The 10,185-nt window shown below is 36.1% G+C and overlaps 1 non-coding gene across 1 annotated transcript; it reads left to right on the plus strand.

Annotated features, from left to right (window-relative positions):
* Window positions 1-786: 786 nt before the first annotated feature.
* On the plus strand, window positions 787-898 carry LOC115066917. The gene has a single exon (XR_003846360.1). It is a non-coding gene; the product is annotated as a small nucleolar RNA SNORD89 (small nucleolar RNA).
* The last annotated feature ends 9,287 nt before the right edge of the window (window positions 899-10,185 follow it).

Genomic DNA, 10,185 nt, shown 5'->3' on the forward strand with positions numbered 1-10,185 from the left:
GCAACACAGTATCTGTGTGAGGCAGCTTGTCTTATCCATATTGAGATGTCTTGGAGAATATTTATGTGTCCCAGGAAACAGCACTACACAGTGGCCTGTCTTGACATGGCAGTGATAGAAGATCAACCATTTCACAGTCAACTTGCCAAATATATGACTAGGCTCTGCTGACCTCACATGTGGCAAAGAACACCTTAGCAAAGAGACATCTCTCTACTCTATTTGATCAAATAGAGTAATTCAATATGGTATTTGCTGTGTGTGTGTGTGTGTGTGTGTGTCGTGTCGTGTCTGTGTATCTGTGTTCTATGTGTACATGTTCATGTGTGTGCATGGAAACTAGAGTTTGATGTCTGATGCTTTCCTTAATCTCTCACCACCTTATTTTTAAGAATGGGTCTTTCACTCTACCTGAAGCTCATTGAACTGGCTGCACTGGTTGGGCAGCAAGCCTCAAGGGATCCTTGCATCTTTCTGTATTTGCCTTATCTGCACTGAATTTGCACATATGTGCTGTCAGATCTATCTCCTAGTTCTTTTCCATGAGAACTGGGGTCAAATGAGTCATCTCCCCAGCCCAAGGTACAGTGTGTTTCAAATATACATTATTGATACAATCTGTGATACCTGTAACATACTGAGTGACACTGGGAATGACTTAGCTACAATTTATGTTAATAGAGAGTTTGGTATTCCATCTTTATTAATTGCTAGAACATACTATCTCAGTTAATTCCCACAAATGTTGTAAGGTATATTTTTAGACAGAAATTCAGAAAAGGAGAAAATGACGATGACAATAAAAGGCCAAACTGCAGCGTTTCCATCGGCAGTGTGTTCTCTACGTCGGCACATGCTGAAAAAAATCTCCGAAAGTGAACCATTGCCTCACCTCGGTAATGTCAGGGTGAAGCTTCCTACGTGGAGGAAGCTTTCCAAGTGGGAATGGCCTTTACCTATACTAAGTGACTCAGATTACAGAGCCTGACCTAGTAAACATCTGTGTAACTGTAGACCTTTAGCTGTGCTCATCATCTCTAGGACCGCTAGAATTCCAAAAGTAATAGCAGCCCTTGGAGAAAAGTGTGTATCTATTTGGATGAAATTCTCTCCTCAAGATAGCTTATCTTGGCAATAATCTCTCTGAGGCACAATGAAACTATCCACTCAAGGAAAGATGAAGTTTAATCTGTACATACTGTTACCTGAAGATGTTGTTTTTAGTGGAAAGCAGTTTTTATAGTCAGGATGAGCCTTGTTTTGCCATTTCTTAAGTACAAAATGTTGACCTGAAGCAAACCTAGCTTAGTGGTAGACACTTTATGTAGTGTTTCTCTGATGAGACAACCATGTTAGAAAAGGCTTTCCCAGCTCATTTGGCTTCTAAAGATTTAGAAACATTTCCAAAAACACTAGTACTTAATTACTCAGTAAAGTGCCTGTCCTGCTGTAACTGCCATGTAGCCTCTTGCCCTCTTCCTACAGCAGAGTGCAAAGTTGTGAGCTGTAAACAAGGATCTGCCCATTCACTGAAAGTAGGACTAGAAGTCCATCTTTTTGATGAATGGTAAACTGTGTGATGGGCTGAAGAGGATCTTGGGAATAACAGTGTTTCCTGTGCCTATTGCAGTTATCATACCTGTGCTTTTTGTGCATCTAAGGGATTTTCCTAATGCATACAGTAATGACGGCATAAAAAAGACAGACCAGATATGAAATCTCACCAAGCAGAAGGTGACATTTTAATAAAGATCTAAAACCTTTTTTTCTATTCACATATTTTTTCATATATCCTTATCTTCAAGGGTTATCATTTAAAATAATTATATAAAATAGACTGGGATCCATAATCTCCATGGAAATTGAAATGTATAACATATGTTACCTAAAACTAGGTGTACATAAGTGTGTGCCCTATAAATTTAGTGATACCATTTCAGTAAAGTTACTTAAGTGAATAGTAAGTCCTACTGAGAGTTATTTAAGTGGTTGTATTTTACGAATCCATTTTTTTTTATTTTTAAAAAAATTTGTGTGTATGTATGTAAGTCATGTCATGCAGTGCCCACAGAGGACAGAAGAGGGCATCGGATCCCCTGGAACTGAAGTTACCAATGGTTGTTAGCTGCCATATGGGTGTTAGCCCTGGTTCAAACCCAGGTCTTCTGCAAGAACAGCCAGTGCTTTTAACCTCTCAGTCATTCCTCCAGCCCCTCCATCTTTTTTAAGTAACATCTCTTTCTACTGTTACTGATTATTGTATTCTTTTATACATGTATATAAACAGGCTATTTGAAGATGTAAGTTGAAACTAAAACATTTCCTGAAGTTGTTTAACTTAAGTTAAATTAAATGCTTTAATTATACTTGAAAAAAGTAAAGAAAAGAAAAAATGAATTTTGCAAGGATTAAAGATATTCACTAAGGAATCTAGGATAGTAACAAAGAAAAGCATGTCAAACAAAAACTTTCTAAAGTCTTATTCTTTCATTTTTAGAAAAGTAAGATGCACTATTTTCAGGGGTTTTAAAATCTAATTAATTAAAAGGCAATATATGTTCTTGTAATCATCTTGAAAACTACCTAAAATTATAAGGAAGTATAGAATTCCTGTCATTATAAAAGTGGAGATATATTCTTCTGAAATTTATTTGAATCACTTAATTACTATTAAGTTAATTATTTAGTTATTTGAAAGTCTAAGAATTATTCTTTACATATATCATAATAATATACTAAATGACAAAATAATTCTTATCTAATGGATGCTGAATTTGTGTAAGAAAATATCTGACATTGACTTTTTTTCAATTGTAACTATAAATAAAAAAATATCTTATTAGAGTTATTATGTGGGCTAACAACATGGCTCAGTGTGTAAGGGTACATCCTTCCAAGCCTGATTGACCTGTGTTAGATTACAGGAACCCATATGGTGGAAGGAGAGAACCAGCTCCTGCAGGTTCTGACTTCCACATGTGTTCTCCGCCGTGGATGTGGACACACACATACACACACACACACACACACACACACACACACACACACATACAATAAGTGAAAGTTTGAAAAATAAAATAAATAAACTTTATTATGCATATCACATCATTACCCATAGTATATTGATTTTTTCTAGTGGATACTGAATGGTGCAAATATATTTTTCCCTATGAGGCCACAATATTTTTGGATAAATATTTCATTTTGCTGCCTGAGAAACAGGAATCTAGGAGAGTGATTTGGGCCTGAGACAAAGGAAGAGCCACATAGGTGAGGTTTGAAATAATTTGAGCTGAATGGGACATTAGCAGTTTAATGAAGAGATTATTATGCCACAAGTCTTCCATGTATCTTCTGGCTGGCTGGCTGGCTGATGTAGGACTAAGTCTTTCTTGATTATTAATTGACTGCTTTTACTTTGAAGTATCACGTTATCCATTCCAAGTTTGTCCTGTGAAATCATATGTGTACATAGATGTATATAAATACGTTTGTATACATATTTGTATATAGCTTATGTATATATCATATGCATGAATGTATATGCATGCACGTGGCTATACATATCATCTTTGGAACTATGATTGTTAAAAGCATTGCTTTAAATTGGATTTTTCACTTTTTTGTGCTATGGTATCAAATAAACGTGAATATTATTCTTAAAATTTTCCTCTGTGAAAATGGGGGTGTAAATGCCAATCATTCTATTATGCATAATACTAAACAAGAATAAATACAGAAACATAACTAAATTGTACTCTAGTAACCAACATATAGGAAGCATGAATTGTTGGCAATGATCTACTTTACTAAAATAAATCCACGCATGATTTCTCCTTTCAGACCCACTTCCTTCTCCCTGTTCCCCACTTTATGCTTCAAAGCCTACCAATCCAATTTTTGTTCCCCAAATACTCCCATGTGGGGGTCTATCCCCTGGAGCACAGTATCAGATTCCTTTAAGGGAATCTGAATCTGCCTCTCAACTGCCAGTATCTTCTCATCTAGGCTGAGGCTTCATGCCTCCATGATACGATTTCATCTGGCTCGGGTTTGTACAGGTCTTCTGCATGTTGTCACAACCACTGTGAGTTCATATGTGTACCTGCCCTGTTGTGTCCAGAACATATCACCTTGTTGTCATCATCCGCTGCTTCTGTCTCTTACACCTTTTGATCTCCTCTTCCACAATGATGCCTGGACCTTGGGAGGAGGAGAGAGTGTGATATCAGTTGTTCTTTTAGTGCTGAGTACTCTGTCTCTTATTCTCTGCAATTTGATCAGTGTGGGTCTCTGTGTCGACAGATTAATGATCTTATAGCACAGTTAGGCAAGCACATATTGAATATAATTTGAAGTCTTAGCAATAAGATGTGCTACCAGTACTGCTGTAATTGTTCCCTTAAATGTTACCTATCAGCAAGTACATGAATTTTGTTCTAAAAGAAATTTATCTTTTATTTCTGACATGGCAAACCCAGTTCTTTACAACAAAAATAGGTATGTTAAAGAAAAGTTGAGAGCCTCTGTTATGAAGAACACTTTATGTGGTGAAATATTTGAAGCAACATAATGTTTGGTATTAGAAAACCTGAATATCTTATTCCAATTAACTATAACTAGTTCTATGAATTTTAAAACCAGTTTAACCTTGCTTCAACTTTCTTTCATATTTCTAAAATATGAATAACAATCATGGCTTACGTCACAGGGCTGTGAAGTTATCAAATTTATTATGTTATCAAGTTTATTATGAAAGTATATTGGGTATTTTATATAAATGCCCCTATGTTTGAAAGTAAACTAATCAAACTCAAAAGGAAATTGTAGGAAGGCCATTTCTGGGTCTAACCTCAACTGTAATCCCTTATCAGTTCTGTAATTATGGACATGAAATTGAATATACTTCACAACATAATTAACAATATTTCTTTGTGGGTTCCTGAAGGAATTGAATAAGATAGGTTAATATTTAATGTATACCCAACCCTCAGGAAGCACAGGCACAATCTCCACAATCATCATTTGAAATTATGACTTCTAATATGGTTATTAACCACCCACTACTATCTTTAGTTGTAGTTCATCTTCTGACAAACTGAGTAACTAGTATTTGAGAGCTGGTTATGAATGTCAGTTCAGTGATATGCGCAGTGTAAACACTATGCAGTCCCCAACAACCTGTGCTTTTGTTCTCACACTCTATTTCAGTAATGTAAAATGAAAAGCTTTGTAGTGCTTCAGTATACTTAAGAGCAAAATAATTTCATTTTATCAGTCTAGGGGCATCCTGTTCTCAGCTCCATTTTACTTATATAGACTTATGTTGAAAATAACTTTTATGGAATTCATAGAATATGACTCTGGCTTGTTATTTTTGCTCTTTAAACATGCAGCTCTTGAAGGCTAATCAGAAATGGTCACTATTACGTCCAACACTGTTGTTTTTCTTGGACATTCCTTAATTGGAATCCTGGATATAGATAATAGCTTTCTACGTGAAGCTGAAATGATTCCCTTTTCAGCCTTTTGTGTGAGCTTTCTGCTTCTGAATGCAAACTATAATAACATGTTTGAAATCTATATCACCTTTTGAAAAGCTAAACTTAGCAAAAGCATTGCAGGTGCATCTGGAGACTGTCTCCTTGTCCTGTGTGGTAATGTTAAGATTTAGTGATCAATTATTGCTCTCTCAGGGAAAGCAAAAGTGCTGAAGAATCCTTACAGAATCAGCAGGAGTGTGATTTCATTTATAATAAAAGAAAGAGCATCCATTAGAGCGATCACTTGCTTTGCTACCATCTCTGTAAAAATGTACAAAGTGGAAAGGAAAGATTCACCATGGACAATTTTTTAAACCTGGAAAACAATAGGAGATTAGTAATTTTAAAACATTTTATTAAATTTTTGTGCATTTCATACAATATATTTTAATCATATATAGAACTGCTCTTCTATTTAAACCAACCCCTACATCACTCACTGGATTTTATGGGTACTGTCATATATGTTAAGGCCTATCAAGACAAGTGTGTGTCCCCAAGTGTCCCTCAGTTGGAGTCCATCCACTCTGCCTAGATCAACCTATCTAGCATCACTCCCCTTAAGAATACCAACTCTCTGTCACCCAGTAACGATCAGTTGCCAATAGTTCCTTAGGTAAAGCTGGGGCTTCTTACCCATGTTCTTATTTCCATGCTGGGTTTTTGTCTAGCGTGAGTTTGCATGGTTCTTGTGCATGCTGTTACCATTGCTCTAAGTCCATATGAGCAACTGGAAAACTGTTTCCTTGTGGTCTTCCACCACCCCTGGCTCTTACAGTCTCTCTGTCCCCTATTCTGTAATGATCCCTGAGCCCTATGTTGCAGAAGTTTAATATAGGACTTTTATCCAAGGACACATACTCTGTATTCTCTATTCTATACATGTTGATCAGTTGTGGCTTTTTGCGCTAATCACCATCTGATGCATGAGAAATCTTTGCTGGTGATAATTGAGAGGTACACTACTATCCTCTCTGACCCCTGTTCCACTATGTTCCCTGAGCCTTTGGTGTAGAGGTTACATTGCAGATGTGTCACTTAGAGCTGGGTATCTCACAGACACTCATTTTCTGCATCTGACCAGTAATCCATCTGATTTCTGTAACAGTCTCTATCTGTTGCAAAATGAAGCTTCTTTGACAAGTGATGAGAGGTATACTTGTCTGTAAACATAAGGGTCCAGTTTTAGCTTATAGTAAGAAATTACGTTTATCTAAGAATGTGGAAGATTTAGGTTTTTCTCTAGGACTGATGACCCCTCCATCCATTTGTAAACTATTCAACATCCTTGGTAATAAGGGAAATGCAAGCCAAAACTACTTTAAGATTTCATCTTCTCCCAGTCAGAATGGTTAAGATCAAGAAAAAAAAAATGAGACCAAGTCCTGGCTAGGATGTGGGCCAAGGGAGCCCCTCATTCACTGCTGGTGGGATTGCAAACTGGCACAACCACTGTGGAAATCAGAGTGGAGACCTTTTAGAAAACTAAAGATAAATCTACCTTGGCATCTACCCAAAGGATTTGTTCTACTGCAGAGATATTGCACAGCCAGCTTTGTTGCTGCTCTTTTCACAATGGTTAAGAAATAGAGACTAATCATGTCTAAGGACTAAAATGAAAGTGAAAATTGGCTTTTTTGTTCTGTTTCGTTTTTGCTATTTCTTTTTCTTTTTTTTTTTTTTCTTTTTATATTTTACCTGTATGGGTGTTTTGACTTCAAGTATGCAAGAGTATGTGTGTTTGATACCCAGAGAGGACAGAAGAGGGCATCAGATCCCATGGGACCAGAGTTACAGACAGTTATTAGCCTCCATGTGGGTGCTGGGAGCCCAATCCAAATTAGCCAGTGCTCTTTACAGCTGAGCCATGTCTCTAGCCCCAATAGTATGATTTTATTTAACCTCTTTTTGTTTTTTAAAATATTTTTATTATTTTTATTTTATGTGTATGAGTGTATGAGTGTATTACAATAGTATGATTTTTTAAATGTCGCAGACTAACCCATTCTGAGAGGTTTCCATAGGTATCATCTTGAATGATCTTGAACATATTAGAGATGGGGTCTGATCTACTCCAGTGCTGTTATCTGATGGCAAGCACACAGCTCCCAGCTTTTACATAAACACAATGAGCAGATTTTAAATTTATTCTTCAAATGTTTAATGTCCTGGAATGTCAATCCTCCCAATGGGCACTCAGTGTCTTTGGAAGAGTAATGGTGCTGTGCTAGTAGATGTATTGTTAGGTGTTTAACTTAGTAGATATGAAAGAGTGCTATGTTCTGCACAGATCATACTTACTTGCTCAGGGAATAAAAGGGAAGAAGAACATTTAAGTAATGACAACCTATTATCAAAGTACTGAGGTAATATTACACTAAATTAATGGTCGTGTTAGGTAGTCTGGGGAAATCTAAAATGGAGAGAGTATTAAGAGATTTCAGAAGTCAGTAACTTAGCTGTGCCCTGTTTCTAAGGAAAGGTGTTCCTATGAAAGGCTATGCCATTTCTAAGGTTTGTGGCATTTATGGTGCTCATAAAACTGTAGAACCATAAAATATCAAAGAAGTTTTACAAAATCAGCCTCAAGGAGCAATTTAAAATAAGCTGCTTAAATGAAACTGCACTGACAATTTTTTTTCAAGACATAAGAGTCAGGAAGGAGGTTAAAGGCAGGTTCCCTCTCCCTACTGACTCCCTGAAGGCTGTGATTTCCTGTCTCTCCTCCCTATTGGTCCTCAAGTTGATTCTCCCCTGTATCAGTCTGTGAAGGGAAGTAATTTCTTTGAAAAATACATTAAAAGGTGACATTTTGCCTAAATCTGCCTTGCAGGACTGAGCACTATTGTTCTCTACCCACAGCCAACTGAACAGCTTAGACTCCAGCGTCAAAGGGAAATTAACTTTCTGTCTATCTTTGGATACATTTCCAGTTCACAAATTTTTTTTGTTTTTGTTGCTGTTGGCAATTTTTTTTTGGATGGGGAGGGGTAAATAATACAATCTTAATCTTCCATTGCATTTTCAAAGAGCATATTTCTCTGAAAATATCAATTTTATTATGCCACAAAGAATAGCTCTATCTGAATATATACATATTAGTAATACTCATGAAAGAAAAATGGAAAATATAATGATTAGATCAGGACAGATTTAATTATTAATAAGTTAGAAATATCTAAAATTTTAACTATAATCAGTTAATCAAAATTAAGATTAAGAATTAAGATTGCCAATTTTTGCTCACTTGGTCTGCTGTAATGAAATACCATGAACTAGGTAGCCTATTTTACAAATTCAAAAAATATACTTTTTAGCAATTCTGGAGGCCAAAAGACTGTGATCAAGATGTCAGCATGTACAATGTCTTGTCAGATTATACTTCTTGCTTCACAGACTTCTGACTTCCAGTTTCCTCTCATGGTGGGAGGGATAAGTTAGGTTTCTGGGTGTACTTTAAAAGGACATGATTCCCAGTTTGCTCTAACTACCTCATCATGTATGCAAAACCCATCTCCTAATTTTCAAAACATTAATGACTATGTTTCAATATATGAATTTTAAGAGGATTAAAATATTCAGATTATACAAAAGATTTATTCAGTTTGAGATTACGTATGTTTCAATGGCCTATTAGACAAAGTTATTGATGTATAATTGAACAGAATTGTATATATTTAAATTGTACAACCTGATTGTTGATTATCACATTAGTCTCACCAGCAATCTAACATTTCAAGCAGTTGCCTCATTTTTATTTATGTGGAGAGAATATTAAATTGTTATTTTCTTGGGAAATAGAGCATCTTTCTTCTCCAGGACTGGTATATCCTACAAGTGGAATTTGTGCCTTTTAACTACAATCTCTCCATTCCTCCCACCTCCAACCCCATATAGTCATGTTTCCACTAATTGTTCTACGCGTTCCACTGTTTTTATTACTTCCAGTGAGATTATGCAGGGGTAGTCCTGTGCGGTCTGCTGTGTATCAGGCAGCTAACGTCCTTCAGATCCAAACCTGTTGTCAGAATCACAAGGATTTCTTATTGAGGCTGGACCATGTCATCTGCTTTTCTATATCATATTTTCTTGATAAATTCTCTCACTGTCACACGCAGAGCATATTTTATAACCTGGATATCAAGACATTATGATGAATGTCCGAGTGACCTCTTCTAAGGTTTAAGATTATCTCTTTCTATGATAGCTATTGTATGGCCTGTATAGATATGTGTCCAAGGGATGCTAGATCACATAGCTGTGCTTTCTCCTTAAGTTTTGGAGGACCTCCACATTGCTGCCTACAATCCTAATACCAGTACACAAGTACTCCCTTTTCTTGACATCCTAACTAACAATGAATACATTTTCATCATATAGAAGACATGAACGTGGGTGAATTAGAGTCTGGTTGTGATTGACTTGCAGTTACCTGAGGCCTACTGAAAATCATATTGGTAATCACCACCTTCTCAAGAATGTGTTGGTTGTTTGTATTTCTTCTTTAGAAAAATGTCATCAAACCCTGTGCTGACTTTTTTCATCAAGTTGTTTATGATTTTGTTATTAACTTGAATGAATCCTTCATGCATTTTGGAAATAAAATCCTTATACAATATATTATTGACAAATAAATTTGGCC

The sequence above is a fragment of the Nannospalax galili genome, unplaced genomic scaffold (genome assembly GCF_000622305.1).
Source record: "Nannospalax galili isolate Female #2095 unplaced genomic scaffold, S.galili_v1.0 scaffold663, whole genome shotgun sequence".
Taxonomy (NCBI): domain Eukaryota; kingdom Metazoa; phylum Chordata; class Mammalia; order Rodentia; family Spalacidae; genus Nannospalax; species Nannospalax galili.